Genomic DNA, 16,213 nt, shown 5'->3' on the forward strand with positions numbered 1-16,213 from the left:
GAGTTTCTGTATAACCTATACCCAGTTTCTCCTTTTGATTTTCTTTTTTGAGAGGTTTTTGCTATAGGGCGTGTGTGCTTACCAGAAAGATAGAGAGAGACAGAGACAGAAAGTGAGAAATCACCCCCTGGGGAGATGGCCATGACACAATCCCTTCTCCTCCATTCTCCTCTTGGGATCTTGGGCATGCATGCACATTCTCCTCTTGGGATCTTGGGCATGAGTTTAAGCCACCAGGTCCAGGACTCGAACCATGGTCGACTATGCGAGAGTCCAGAGACATAGCCATTACGCCAATTGCAGGTCCCCCAGTTTTCCCTCTTATTAACAACTCAGATTAGTATGGTACATTTTTCATAATTAACAAACCACAAATTGATGTACTGTCTTCAACTAAATGTGAGCTGGCCCCATAATCTAGTGGTTAAAGAGAGCCAAGTTCTGTGGCCAGCAGTTGGTGTGACAGTCAACCCACATGGTTTATCATTGTTCAAATCCAGACCTGGAGGCTTGACAATCACACCAGGTGTGTGTGTGTGCATGCCCAAAATTCCAAGAGGAGAATGGAGGAGAAGGCATTGTGGTACAGCAATCCCCCTGGGGGAGTAACTTATCCCTTCCTCTCTTTCTGCCTCTGTCTAGCACACGCACCCTATGCCCAAAACGAAAAATTTCTATCCTGCATAGATTATTAGGGATTCTTCTGTACAAAAGACTTGTGCATTCTCCCTCATTTATTTATTTATTCAATCATATTTTTATATCAGTATGGACTCATTGGTATTTATTTTATCTATTAATATATAATTGGGTAATACTTGAATAACCTTAACATTTTGTTACTCAAGTTGTTCCGGTTCTAGTTATTGGAAGCTCTTTCAACTAGGTCGTGCATCCCTCTAACATGCCCCACCCCATTGGTGTGGGGGATTTTGTTCACTTATTTGCTTGTTTTTGAGCACTTCCTTACTTTCTGGCACTGTAAAAAGTTCCAGGACCATCTTATATATATCCTGCCCTAGTCCTAGAATCAGGCATTTCTCCAAGAATCATTGGTTCTTTTTATTGGAGAATGATTTATAAACCAAGATGTGGGTGGTGGGCCTTCTCATAGCTAGTGGGTGGTCATTGCTTTTGGGCCCCCTTTATATATATCAGCTAAAAAAGTGGATGTGTGTATACTAACTTGTGCATATACACATACCCATAAATATATTTGTATGTAACCATTGGCAGCCATATTGAGCTAAATGAGTCCATTCTGATATCTCCAGCTCTAATCCATTATTACACAGATTGTTCTAGCCTTCTCTCTTTTTTATCTGCAACCTTTTGCTACAACAGTGAGAATCCTGGCTCTCACCATCTGCCATCCATTTACCTAACTGTCTGATTCCAGTATACTCGCAGAGCACTTTCAAAGTTATTAGCCTGCACGTCCATGGGAAATAACTTTATCAGCTAGAGTGCAGTACTGTGCTTGTGTATAGTTCTCCTAGCTGTTAGTCTTACAGATTCCACACGTTTCTGAAGTTGCTAATGTCAATACCTTATTCCATTGCATCCTGCATTTCATCTTGTGATCTGCTGACTTCCTAAGTGATTTTATTGCAGCTTAAATTGAAAAATACCTATGAAAGACTCACCTTGGACCAGCCTTCATGGTTAGAATATTCAGGTACTTTGATCATCAGGAACTATGTCAGTTGCCTTGTTCTGTGCTGGGGGATAGTGTTGGGTTGCCAGAATTGTTCTATAATCTCATGATTAGTATGGAAGAGGAGAAGTTTTCCAAAGAAAATAGAAGTATTGGCAAGACAAAAACAACAGGTGCCCACAGCATTCCACCCCTTAGTCCCACAGCACACACATCTTTTTCCACATATGTATGGCCAAAAATATACCCTCTCCTGGCCAAAGTTAAATATTTTCTCTCCCTAAAGAGAATCAAGTTAAAGTTCACACAGTTACTATGTGCAATTCCAAGGCTGGGACCTCTGAGTGATATGATTTGCTTTCTTTCAGATTTGAATGTGGCTCCTCATGGATGGGAAAATTCCTACCCAGAAGTATTTAGATTATAAAAAATAATAAAAAACAAGGTTCTGTAATATTTAACGAAAAATATTAATCTCTTTTTTTTTCTAAAGATTTTTGCCAGTGGGCATGTGCACTCACCAGGAAGGAAAGAATTAGAGACAGTGAGAAGGAAAGTGAGAAATCACCTTTCAGGAGGATAACCATGCTGCAATCCCTTCTTCATTTTCCTCCTGGGATTTTGGGAACATGTGCACACATGCCTGCTGTAAGTTTCAAATCACTGTGTCTGGGACTTGCACTTCAGTTAACCATGTGGAAGTCCAGTGCTATAAACACTACACTACCTGCTGGCTCTGAATATTAATCTACAGTGGAAGAATAGTGACAGAGGTTTTCTTGATCAAGAAACATTTGTCCCTTCTTAATTCTCTTCATGTAATACTGGGTAAATACTCATCTATGTGACTTGTGCGATAGTCTGGTCCTATGGAGAAGATAGACAATGAAGACATGGAGTCATGTGTTTTGGGGACGTCAGTTCCTTCTGCCTATGGTTTGGTCTCCCCCAAATTCATGTGTTGAAATTTAGTAGTGATGGTGTTAAGAGGGAAGAAACTTAATTTGGCTGTGGGATTAAGAGGTAGACGCTTTGGGAGGTGATTCAGATTAGATATGGTCATCAGTGTGACTGAATACTGGTGAGTTATAAGGAGAAGGAGAGAGAACAGACTAGAAACATGGACATAGACATGATGCCCTGCACCACCTCAGAACTCTGCAGAGACCTCACCAAGAAGACTCTCACCATATTGGCCCCTTGACCTTGGATTTACAAAACCATAAACGAAATAAACCTTTATTCTTTATAAGTTATCCAGTTTATGATATTCAGTTATTAAGCAACAAAGAATGGACTAAAACACTACCCTTAGTATTGCATACTTGGTGTTCTTGTTTTGTCTGCACTCAGGGTTCAATTCTTAGTGTTAGCTGAAATTCAAATAAGTATGTTCATAGTCTTACGATAACTTCACTTAGTTATCATTGGATCTATAAGGAATTTCATGTGTTTTTTCATAGCTAAATTTGTAATTAAGTTGTATGAAATTATTTAACTTTGAAAACTTTTTAAAAGTGTCAACGAACTGGAATTAAGTTCTATTAGTTGGTACAAAGTGATTGCAAAGGCAGAATGAGAAACAATACCCAACTGTTGCTAATATAAGACCAAAGTTGACTTTAAAGAAAGAATTGTAGTGATTTACTATCTGTTTGATCAGTTGGTACTTTCTAGTGCACTGGAAAAGACTACAGAAAGAAAAAAGCTATTTATCAGTTTGTGGAAGGGAAGAAGGCTGTGTTTCCAAGCAGTGTCCTGTGGTTGACTGAGATTTTTTTTTTTTTATCATTTCCATTCTTCTAAGGATATACATATACATATATATATATGTAAGAAATAAAATATTTCACACATTCATATACATAGAGAAACACATATCATACACTTTAAATTTCCCAAGCAGTAGAATATTTCCATTGAACAAATCTATGTTTTTAACATAAGAATCCAAGTTTAATATAATTATCCTATTCACAAAGAAATTGACAGGATTTATAAAAATATATTTCCAGTGACCAGCAGATGGTGTAATGGTTATGTCACTGGACTCTCACATGGTTGGCCATGGTTCAAGTACCAGACCTGGTGACTTAAAAACTCAGGCACGTGTGTGTGTGTGTGTGTGTGTGTGTGTGTGCCCAAAATTCCAAGAGGAGAATGGAGGACAAGGTATTGAGGCAGGGCCATCCTCTCTGGAGGTGATTTCTTGCTTTCTGTTTCTCTGTCTCTCTGGCGAGCATATGTGCCGTATAAGAAAAATCTCTCTCCAAAAAAGGAAAAAAGGGAAGCAGCAGTTAGCGTAATGGCTATGTCACTGGCCTCCCACGTAGTCGACCGCGGTTCACGTCCCAGACCCGGTGGCTTAAAACTCACGCTGGGCGTGTGTGCATGTGTGCCCAAGATCCCGAGAGGAGAATGGAGGAGAAGGGATTGCGGCGTGACCATCCCCCCTGGGGGGTGATTTCTCACTTTCCGTCTCTATGTCTCTCTCTGTCTGTCTGGCGAGCACACACGCCTTATAGCGAAAACTTCTCCAAAAAAAAAAAAAGGAAAAAAAAAGTATAATTCCAGAGACATTCTAGGTTGCGTGGACTACTATTAGGATATTTATTTATTTATTTTTAATTTCCAGGGGGCAAGTGAACTTGCCAGAGAGAATAAGGAGTGTGGGTTGTATTCATTTTGTAAACCTTTCTTTTCATTTCTCCATTCTGTCAGGATTTTGGGTGTGCGCCCACACAAGTACCCAGTGTGTTTTCCAAGCTGCCGGGACTAGGATTCAAGCTTTCTCAGACATGTGGAATCTGGCTCCCTTAACCACTAGGCTATGGTGCTGACTGTAAGACATAAGTTTAAAACCAACTGGATACAGCTGATTTTCTCTCAGTTCTATCAACGTACTGCTATGACTGTGTATATAAGCATTTGAAGATACTGTCAAAAATTGCAATTTCAGGCCCTTTATGGATGTGAGATGCTGCCCTCTGCTTTTTGGATTCCTGTCCTTCCTCTGGTAATGAACTCTGATAAGCAGCTCATTTTAAAGTTCAATCTTTTTATGCCTCTGCTAGAAAACTTTCAGCAACTCCTTAGGCTTCCACCTGTGGTCTTCCATTACTTGGTTATCACCCACAAATGTCCCTTATTTCTCATCAGTTATCTTATCTCTCCTTATTTTTCTCTGTTTGTTTGTACTTATTCAAGCTCTCAACAGTATTTAACATAACTGGTGAATTCATTCTTATTGAAACATTCTCTTATGTTGGCTTTTATGACACTAATCTCATCAAACTTTGTTTCTATGTATATTTTCATACTCCTGCTTTTATACATATATGTGTGTGTGTGTGTGTATTACTGACACTAGTACAAAGAAAGCTAAATTGGCTATGGCTATAGTAGTATTAAACAATGTAGACTTTAGAATAAGTAATATTAACAGGGATGAAGAGGGAGAGTTCATAATGATAAAACGATTAATTTATAAAGGAGACAGAACAATTATTAATGTATATTCATCAATCACAGAGCTTCAAAACACATGAAGTGAAAAGTAACATAGCTGAAAGGAGAAATGGACAAATCCACAGTTACAATTAAAGATATAGCACTCTTCTTGATTTGATAGATAAGGAAATCAACAAGCCTATAGAAGACTTTAACAATATGTCACCAATGTATAGAGTTGACTTCTATAGACAATTCCCCTGACAACCACAGGATACTCAGCCTTCTTATTTGTGTTTGGAACATTCATTAAGACAGATGATATGCTGGGGCATTAAAAAGTCTCAATAATCAAAATAAAATGAAATTATATGGCCTGTGTTTCTGATGGAAATGTAATTAAATTAGAGAACTATATGATAGTGGTCACCCATGGGAAGCCTGCAGGGGGAGAGGGAGTGAAACCTTGGGAACACTTTGGTAGCAGAGGGGGAAGAGCTCTGCCAGAAAGGCCAGAGGGAAAAGATCAAAGCAGAATAAGGAGAACCAGGAAAGAGGAGTGGTGGAAGCCAAGGGAATAGGGAATTTCAAGGAACACCCATGTTAGATTAGAAGCTTCCAATAAGATGATTGGAACCAATCCACTGGGTTTGGGGACATGGATATTATTTTACTGGCAACCTCAGCAAGAGAACAGAGGATGGGAAATGAGGAAGTCAACACAGTGGGTATCTTTTCTTCTTCCAGGCAAACCTCTTTTCTCCTGGGAAAGCCAGGAACGTGACAAGGCCAGTAGCTACAGGGAGAGTCAGGGTCAGAGGAGGGAATTCTTTTTTTCTTTTTCTTTTAGTTAATTAACTTGATGTTATTTTCAAGATAAGGAGATTTAGATTTACTTCCTTACTTCCTTAGAGAGATTTTTGCTATAGGGCACGTGCGCTCGCTGGAGAGACACAGAGAGGCAGAAAGTGAGAAATCACTCCCCAGAGTGGGGATGGCCATGTGGCAATTCTTTCTCCTCTATTCTCCTCTTGGGATCTTGGGCATGCATGCACATGTGTCTGGTGTGAGTTTCAAGGGTCTGAGTCTGGGACTTGAACCACAGTCAGCCATGTGGGGGTCCAGCAATGTAACCATTATGCCATCTGCTGGTCCCAACTTGGATGTATTTATAAACTGACCATTAAGAGCTGGTAGTGAAGAACAGCTGATGATAAAAAAAGAGGTTACTTGTTGGAACAAGTTTCTTCAAAAGATGGAAAGGAATGGGGTTTTGACTGTAGGTGGGGGATTCACCTTGAATACAGAGATGAGTATGAATATTGAGAGTAGTGGGGGTGGAAATTACACAAAATACTTCCACAGATTCAGCCTTTACCTTTTTGCTGATTGCTCAGAATTAACCCTAGACCTAGCTCTTGAGCTCCACACCCAACTTTTAAGTGCTCTCTGGTCACCTCCAGTTAGGTAGACCCACATTGCAATTAACCATGTATGAAAACAAACTTGTGTTCTCTTTGACAAGTTCTGTTCTTGTCTTCTCCTTCTTTCCTCAGTCCCGTTTTGACACAGGCATCTGAAACCTCCCATTGCCTGGTATAGTCTATGTTCTAATTTTAGATCAGATGCAGGTACGTGTAGGGGGGGCTGGCAGGTACGGGGAGGGAGGGCTGGTAGTGTGCATCGGGTTGGGATGGAGGGTGGATCATAGAAAATGAGCTCTGAAATGACAAATCAAATACAACCAGGCTACCTCAGAGTGTCTTTAGTCCATAGAGGTGATGTAGGTGAGAGATTATAAGCACAAAAACAGCAAAATGAAATTATGCAAGATCAGAGAAGATCGAAGGGTTTGGGGCTGGGAATCAGGCCCTGAGCTGGTGAGATATTGGGTATAAAGCCTTTCTATGGTGTTCCTTTGAACTTGAACATGAGCTTCGAAGGGGTCATGTGAAGTACCATCCTGGGTCCAGCTGCCATAGTGACCCCAGCTGTTGTTGTGTGGTAGGGAGCTGTTGTGCAACAGCAGAGCCACATAGGCCTGAGTTAAGTGTGCCTGTGTGTGTCTGTGATCCTGGCTGACTGGCAGGGAGGTAGTGATGTGGCAAGAGTTGCTATAGGTATCTCTCTCTCAATGTATATGTGTGTGTGTGTGTGTGCATTTAAAACACTAACCTTGTATGGATTGCACAGATCCATGGAAGGTTCTAGCATTCTTCCAGACTCCAACCTTGTGGGTTTTGTCTGGATGGCCCCTTGTCCTTCCCTCTTCTCCACCCCAGTATGGTTGTTGTGAATACTGGATATTCTTCCTCTATAATGTCTCTTGTCTCTGGCCCCTAAAGCATGCATTTCCCTTATTCTTTTTCTCTTGCCAGCCACTGTCTAGTTTCCTTGTACTTTCTGTTTCTAGTCATTTTAGAAATGTTAAAAAATAACTTTTCTCATAGTTTTCCTGCTCTTGGCAGAGTAAAATACTGGCTTGAGGCCAATAGTAGCAATGTGCATGAAAATAAATAAATACACACACACACACATACATATATGTGTGTGTGTGTATGTGTGTGTATATATAGAAAGCTAAAGAGCTTGTAGCCACCACGTCTGGCTTCGAAAAAATAAACAGCAATTGACATCTAGGCCCAGTATATAAACTTGAAGTTTTAGGAAAGTATTTTCCAAGGCTGGATTGGTGTTTGTCTTCATTGTTACATATATATGTATATATATATATATATATATATATACATATATATGTAACAATGAAGACAAACACCAATCCAGCCTTGGAAAATACTTTCCTAAAACTTCAAGTTTATATACTGGGCCTAGATGTCAATTGCTGTTTATTTTTTCGAAGCCAGACGTGGTGGCTACAAGCTCTTTAGCTTTCTGACTTTCTTGCAAGTCACTGTAGTCGTTCCCTAGCCCTTTAGAGCAGACTTAATTAGGCTACATAATACAAATGCTTTGGCCTAGAGACCACTCACTCTGGTCCAGTTGCCCAACCATGAGGTTGAGAAAGACCCATGTGGACCATGGCATCATTTTTGTGCCCCATTAGTTAGCTCTGAATTTCACGACTGCTTGTTGTGTAGCCTATGGTTTTGAGATCAATGTGTTTATACACTATAAATACAACTCACATGTTGGTCATCACTTCTTTCTCTGACACTGCTAAGTTTTTGAAGGACACACCCTTCATTTTGTGGTATATGTAGCTGCTTTTCACACATAAGAGTCTGGAAACAAGGTCTTGTCAAAATTCAGTTCAGACATGCAGCTGCATTTGCTCCAGCCTGGGCTCAGGCATCAGAGTTAACTACAAGTAGCAAGGAACTGAGATGCCAGGGACGTGAGTCTCCTCTCCTAGTCTCTCTGCTCCCAGAATTAACCTGTTCATTCACTCTCATGCCCTCACATTCGAGAAACAAAAACCCATTAGAGCCTTTGTCAACAACAGCTCTTTCTGGGCTCTATATGACAGGAACAGGTGTCCCCAACCGTCATGTAAAGGAGAAGAAGTTGTGACATGAGGGGTGGGAAAGGGGAAGGTGCTGTCGCTGAAACCCAGGAGGACTGAGGAAGGTGGCAACATGGCTCCCACTCTTGCTTCACCTGGGATGTTGGTCAACCCCAGAGATGAGCTGAATTGGGAGAGCAGCATGGAAGGCCTGCTGGTGAAAGCCCTGGGTTTCACCAAATGATCCAGATGACCCATGAGGGGACATATCCTAGGTTAGTCTGGGGGCAGAGGTAATGCAACACTGCCTTATTCCCTGGTGATTGTCCAAGTTCTGAGTGGGACTGAAATGGAAGGAGACACAGTCCTGGGCTCCTGACTCCCCTTGTCCTTGGTTTCCTTTGGGAACTGTGCAGGGCATTTTAGTGAGGCACCATGCTGTGGGCACAGGCATGAAAAGCCACGCAGGGAGGCTGAAAGTTAGCAAGACCCACGACAGTGGCACCAATAAGAACTCATCCTTCTAGGATGTCTCCTTCCTAGAAACATGTGGAACTCAGGCTTCCCACAAAGAACTCCACCATATTTCATAGACTCTGAAGCAGGTCTTACTCTGGAGTTGAACATGGCGCCTGGCCCCTGCCTTTGCATGACCAGAGGGCATTGCCTGTCAAGGGACAGATTTCTACTGCAGCTATGGAGCTGGCATTGTCCCAGCACTAGCCCGAAACATGAAATGCCAATGGAGGTTGGAGAAAGGTCCTGTGGATACAGGAAGGACAAGCCCTGCAGGTAACAAGGAGACCCACCCTTCATTGTCACCACAGCAGAATATTACAGTAGAGCTGCCCTTTCAAGAGCAGCACTGAATTTTCTGGAGGAATGGATGGGAGTCTATTTTAATTAATCTGCCATCTGTAGCCCTCAGAGAACAAAGGCGTCCCCATAGATATGAATCCCCTTAACTTCTAGAAAATTCTAGATGTCTGCACAAGCAGGTTCCTCTTTCCTAGTAACCCTCTACTGCTGCCCAGTTGTTGGTCTGTGAATCTCTTGTCTTGAACCAGCGCAGTAAGCACATTTGCCAGTGCTTGGGGCCAAGCTTAGAAATGGAGGTGGACATGGTTCTGGCTTCTTTTCCTGAACTTCCTGCTCTTTCTCTCTCTGAAGGTAAGAGCAGAGCCTGCCAACAGTTTACTAATTGTCTCCAAGTGAAAAGATCATTTAATTCAGAAGAGATTTCAGACTCCTAGGGGCATTTCACAATGGAGAATTATTTCTGTGGTATTTATTTAATGATTCCTGACCCTTGTTCAAAATCTCACTGGTGTGTTTTCATTTAAAATATATTAACTGGAACTTGGCACAGGCACTTGGCTCTGTTGAACTCTACGACAGCTTAATCCAGATTTTATTATACTGGGACTTGAGTATACGAACTTTAATATGGGAGGAACTAGAGGATAAATAGAGTAATTTTAATACTTACTATGCATTTAACCCTTTTTTGTTCCCTCTTGACAATTAACTGGAGTGTTCGTGATTGGAATCATATCTTTGTTCACAGTGACTATTGTGACAGTGACTGTTCAGCCTTCCTGAGATTTGGGCTCAGTTGGTCTCTGAGTAAATGGTGGACTTAGCTAAGAGTCTTTGATTGAGGTCAGCAGCCCTGCATTAGACCAGCCTAGTGGGTGTCCAGCCCTGCCAGGTGTTATGAGGAGGCAGCCTTGACTCTCCTGTTTGCTCCACCTAAGCAGCCACCTACCTGTCAGCTCTACTCACTTGGAGGTTTTTTGGGCTCTTCACCCTTAGCACTCTAAGGTGGACCTCATCATCTTTCTCTCAACCTGCTCTTTCACTCTATGCTCTTTTAGACAGGGAACCACAGCCCACCCAGGTGCCCCTGCAATCCTCTCCTCTGTCAAAACCTAACAGAGACTGCTGGCTCTACCTTCTCAGTGTGTCTGCAACCTACCCACTTTTCTCATCTCACTGCCCCATCCCAAGTCACGCAACAACAGATCTCACGTGGAGTAGCCATCAGCTTCCTACCTGCCTCCGCATGTCTATTGGTGTTTGCATCTATCTGTGGCCTCCTCTCCTGCAGCTGCAGTAGAAATCAAATCAGCTTACAACAATGTCTTCCCACTGCACTCAGCTAGACACTCCCTAGTGGCCGTGTGACCAAGCCTCCTCTCACTCACCCATCTCGTCCCCACCTCTCACTAGGTTTAGCAGGACCCACCAGCCTTTCCCCAAATCATCTCCTGGCTACTTCCCCTCATTGGTTCTCCATAAGACCTTTCCTGACCATTCCCAATCTAATTAAGGCCCCACTGCATGCTTCTTTTTTTTTTTTTTTGAGTTTTAAAATTTTTTTTGTTTTTAAAAATTTATTTATTTTACGTTCATTCACTGAACATCATCACAGAACATAAAATGCAATTTCCCATCCAGAATCTAACCTCAGTAGTTCTTTTTCTTAGGCACAAAACCTCTACTCCTGCCCAGCTATGGGTCAATCAACCTCTTGAATGATACTTATCACAATGTGTGCTTTTATATTTATTGCCATGGCTGTGAATTTAACACCTATTCCTCACACCCCACTCAGTCCCATGATGGTAGGGCGTGTCTGTTTTGTTCACCACCACAAATCTAGAGACAGTGAAGTGCCTGATACACACTCAATAAATATTGGCTGTAACCATAAACAAAAAAATGGATTGGTTCCTGTTTTCAAGGAGTTGATTATTACTTTCTTCAGAAGAAAACCAAAAAACCAAAACCAAAACCAAAACCTATCTGACTGAGCCTCTACTCTGTTCACTCTAGATAGGGAGAAACATAAATACCTGAAAAAAACACAAGAACTGCCCAAAACATTGTTAAATTAAGTGAAAACCCATGTTTTGAAAAACACAAAGGATTTATGGAGTACAATCTGGTGAGTCTAGCAATGTTAAGGTCATAAACAGAGGGCGGGTGGGGGAGGGGTACTTTCTTCAGCTTCCTGTTTGCATCCATGTACTTAGATCTTAGAGGGCTGGACAGAGGATCAAGAGGAGAAGAATCCATGAAAAATGTCTGGTGGCCACCTAGCCGGGTCTTCCCACAGGGTCTTGTTCAGTGTTGTGAATCCATCCAGGTCTGTGTGTTTGTGGTTCCACAGTGTTTGCATGTCCCTCAGTTTTATATGTTGAAGCCCTAACTGCCTGTGCAAGACTAGGAGCTGGGCTTGGGGACCACGAGGGTGGAGTTCTAATGAATGGGATTAGTGCCCTTCTAAGAGAGACTTTGGAGAGCTCCCTCACCCTCTTTCCTCCATGTGAGGACAAACCAAGGAGTCAGCAGTCTGTAACCCAAAAGAAGACTTTTAGAGAAAAAAAAAAGATTCCCTTTATTTGTTATGCAAAAATGTGCCTGAAACATGGAACATAATCTTCCCTGTTCCCAGGAAGACTACCCTCGGCTCCTGGTAGTACCATTATTTTCTTTGGAGTGTTAAGCAGTTATACAGAAGGATTTAATTATGTCTAGCAAATCTCAGTGAGAAAGATCTAGTATAAAACATTAGTATCATTTCAAGTGTAGATCATATGCAAAAACCGTATTTCATTTTTAAGTAATACAGCCTTGATACACCACACACACACATATTTCTTTGAAGTAATTGTAAATGTCTGATTCACAGACATTTGTAAGAAATAATACAGGGAAATCCCACATACTGGGTACCCTTTACCTAGTTTTTCCCAGTGGTAATATCTTGAAAAACTAAAGTATAATATCCAGAATACTGACACAGTACAGTCAGGATACATACAGAACAATCCCGCAACCGAAAGGATTGCTCTTGCTGACCTTTTATACCATACGCTCCTCTCATTTCACCTCCCTTCTCCCTAGCCCTTGGCAACCAGTAATCAGTTTTCCACTTTGATAATTTTGTCAACTCAATAATGTAATATAAATGGGGTTATACAGCATGTAACCTCTTGGCGGCCTATTTTTCTTCCTTTTTTAATTATTGTAGGTGCATATTTAATTAAAAAAAATTTGTAGTTGGCAGAATAATGTACATATTTATGGAGTATAGAGTGGTTTTTTGATACATGAATTCAATGTGTATGAATCAAGTCATCATAATTTGCAAATCCATCATCTCGAATGTTTGTCATTACTTCATGTTGGGAGCATTTCAACTCTTCTCTTCTAGTTATCTTGGAGTATACAGTAAGTTGTGGCGAACTGTTGTCATCCTATGCTAGAACTTGCTCCTCCCATCTAATTGCAACTTTGCGTCCATTAGCCAATCTATCTCTCCTCCTATCCCACTACCCTTTCCAGCCTTATAACCACTAAGCTACTGTCTACTTCAGTGAGGTCAATTTTTCCAGCTTCCACATGCAAGTGAGAATAAGTGAGATTTAATTTTGTTATATTTTAAGTGATTTTATAAGTTGCCTAAAATTCTTTCAGCATCATCAGTCGGTATAAATAATAAAACATTTATGTATGCACACTTACCTGAATTCATTGAGAGCAAACATAAAAGTTACCCGCATTAAGATCACAGAACTAGGACCTGAAATCATATTTCCTCTTCTCTGTACTTCTTGAACTACAGTTATAAGAATATGTGCTATTTCCCCATCCAAACAAAAAGTACTGTGAATGAAGGAGTCACAAATAATGTGAAATGTGATCTGTATTCTGCTGAAGTTACTACTCTTTTTCAAGGTCAAAGGATGAAAATTCTTGTGCTTTTCTCTCCCTATCTGCTACAACGTTCTGCAATGGTGTGAAGAGCACCTCGGATGTCTTGAGATTGTGTTTTCTCCCGTTGGTGAGCATTTCTCTAAAAGATAGCACCTGCTACTGTCTTCTGGCATGGCAAGCTGCAACCACTACCTCCTGCTCCTGAGAGTTCAGATGGGTGGATTCATGACTGTTACAGTTGGAGAAACAAGTTAACTTTAGCACAGATGCTGGCATAGATATTCCTGGGACTGAACTCCTTCCAAGCCAGAAATAATCCTTGAGCTTTTGAAATTGGGAATCCTGGTGCAATTTTACTCTCCTTGTCAGATGGTTGGATGTGATACCATATTCTCTGGAAGAATGAATGGGAAAAGTGTTAGTCATTCAGGTGGCTCGATATGAATAGTTCCAAAATTAGGCACACTATTGTGTCATCAGGATTTTCTAAGCTATCAGAAGATTTTCTGAATTTGAAATGTTGACAATTGATTGCATTCTGGACCCAGAACACGTTGTCTACCATGGCCCATTTATTGGTTTGTGTGCTCAGTAGATACTCATTGCACATGTAGTGGGTAATATGGGGCAAAGATAAAGGAGACATATCCCTACACTCATAGCACAGCAACTACTGGGGGAAATAATGTGCACTCAGATATTTACTCTAATATTTGATGGTGCGTGCTGTGACTGTCCTCCTTGGAGAGGGAAAGGAGGTTCTCTGTTTGTAATGGGATGAATTGTATTTTTCCAAAATTCATATACTGACTGTAGTATCTCAGAATATGACTGTATTCAGAGACAGGATCTTTCAAGATGTAATTAAGGTAAAATTAAGCTGTAAGGGTAGCCCTGATTCAATATTATGGTGTCCTTATAAGAAGAGGAATTTAGACACACAAAGAGATCCCGGAGATGTGAACACAGAGAAAAAAAAATACCATATGAAGACATAGTGAGAAGGCAACCATCTGCAAGTCAAGAGAGAGGCTTCAGAGGAAACAATCCTTGACAACTCCTTGATCTTGGACTTCTAGCCTCCAGAACTGAGAGAAAATGAATTTCTGTTGTCGAAGCTCCCTCCAGTCTGTAATAGCTTGCTATGGCAGCCCAAGCTGACTAATATGCTGATCGAACACGGAGCCTTCCTTCCCACCACCTCGTTACTCACTGCCTTATTTTATTTTTTGTCCCAGCATGCATTGCTACTTAAAATTATTTATGTTTGTATTGCATTTATTCCAACTAGCATGACAATTCCCTGCACCCTCACCTGCCAATCCCCAGAACAAGGACTTAGGTTTTATTCATCACTCTATCCCCAGTCTCTAAAACATTGCCTAATACATAGTAGTTGCTCAACAAAAATGTGTTATGAGCAAAGGGCTCTGAGAGTGCTAAGAAAGGGAAGATTTCCTAGGACAAAGGAAGTATAAAGGAAACATAAAAGAAAATGATAAGAGCTAGAGGAAAAAGGCCTTCCCCAAGGAGAGACAGTAACCCAGGGTGTCTCACTGGGCAGAGAGTGACACAAGCACATTTCTGGACCAGGATGTGAGCAGAGGCTCAAATGTATGAAAAAAATGACCTCGAATGGGAAAGTGGGCAATGAGGCAGGTTCATTGTGGTAGGGAAGGGGCGAAAGAGGAAATGTCAGTGAGAAAGTTTGGGCCAGGTTGTGAAAGATTCCCGTAAAAGGTGAAAAAGAATGCAAATTCACCAGGTTGTTGGAAGGATAATGAAATCCTTTCTGTAACTGTATGGGATACAGAAGTAAATAACTTGTGTGTTCACTAAGTACTTCACACATGGTAAATGATGAACAAATTAATTTCCTTGGATAGTATGCCATGACATTTCTATTACGGCTATTAAAGTTCTCCATGAGCTATTTAACAGGTGGGGTGGGGCATGATTTTAGAATCATGCCTAGGTAAGACATATCAACCCAGGAAGCCAGAGAGAATGTGTAGGAAGAATCAGGAAAGTGCTTGTAACAGGGAGGCTAGGTAAGAGACTGGAAGCCCTAGATGCTTTTGACCAAACCAAGGCAATGCCAGTGTGGAGAGATAGGAAGGTTTCCATTCAAGGGCTGTTTAGGCAGCGGAGGGATAGGTCTTAATATCCTTTTACTTATTAGATGTGGCAAGTAAAGGTGAAGGGAATAAAGGTGAAAGGGACTGAGGATGTCTTGCCTTTCATGGTGTTTATTATCTGACATTATAGGATATAATGGTTTGGGGGACCAGGAGATGGTGTAATGGTTATGTCACTAAACTCCCACGTGGTTGTCGTGGTTCAAGTCCTGAACCTGGAAGCTTGAAACTCACACCAGGCACGTGTGTGTGCATGCGTGCCCAAAATCCCGAGAGGAGAATGAGAAGAAGGAATTGTGGTGTGGCCATCCCCCCCGGGGGGTGATTTCTCATTTTTTGTCTCTCCGGTGAGAGTGCACATGCTCTGTAGCAAAAATCTCTCTTAAAAAAATATATATATATGAATATATATGTGTGTGTATCTATATTTCTATCTATCTATCTATCTATCTATCTATCTATCTATCTATCTATCTGTCTATAATGGTTTTTGTCATTTGCATGTTGGTCTTATGGACTGTCCATGTCACCCACTAGCAAGAAAACTCTTTGAGAACTTTGATAATTTTGTTCTCTATTGCAGTTGCCATAACCTAAAACTGTGTCAGGCCCATATTAATCAACCAATATTTGTGAAAAAAATTGGGAAATGGGTAGGAATATTTTTTGACCTAGATAAGGAATGCAGAAAAACCTAAGTTTGCATAAAGAGGTAGGAAAGAAGACACAAAAGAGAGGATCCAGGTGGATCTACCCACGGACCATCCTGCACACAGGAGA

The sequence above is a fragment of the Tupaia chinensis genome, unplaced genomic scaffold (genome assembly GCF_000334495.1).
Source record: "Tupaia chinensis unplaced genomic scaffold, TupChi_1.0 Scaffold000392_1, whole genome shotgun sequence".
In the NCBI taxonomy this organism is placed as follows: Eukaryota; Metazoa; Chordata; class Mammalia; order Scandentia; family Tupaiidae; genus Tupaia; species Tupaia belangeri.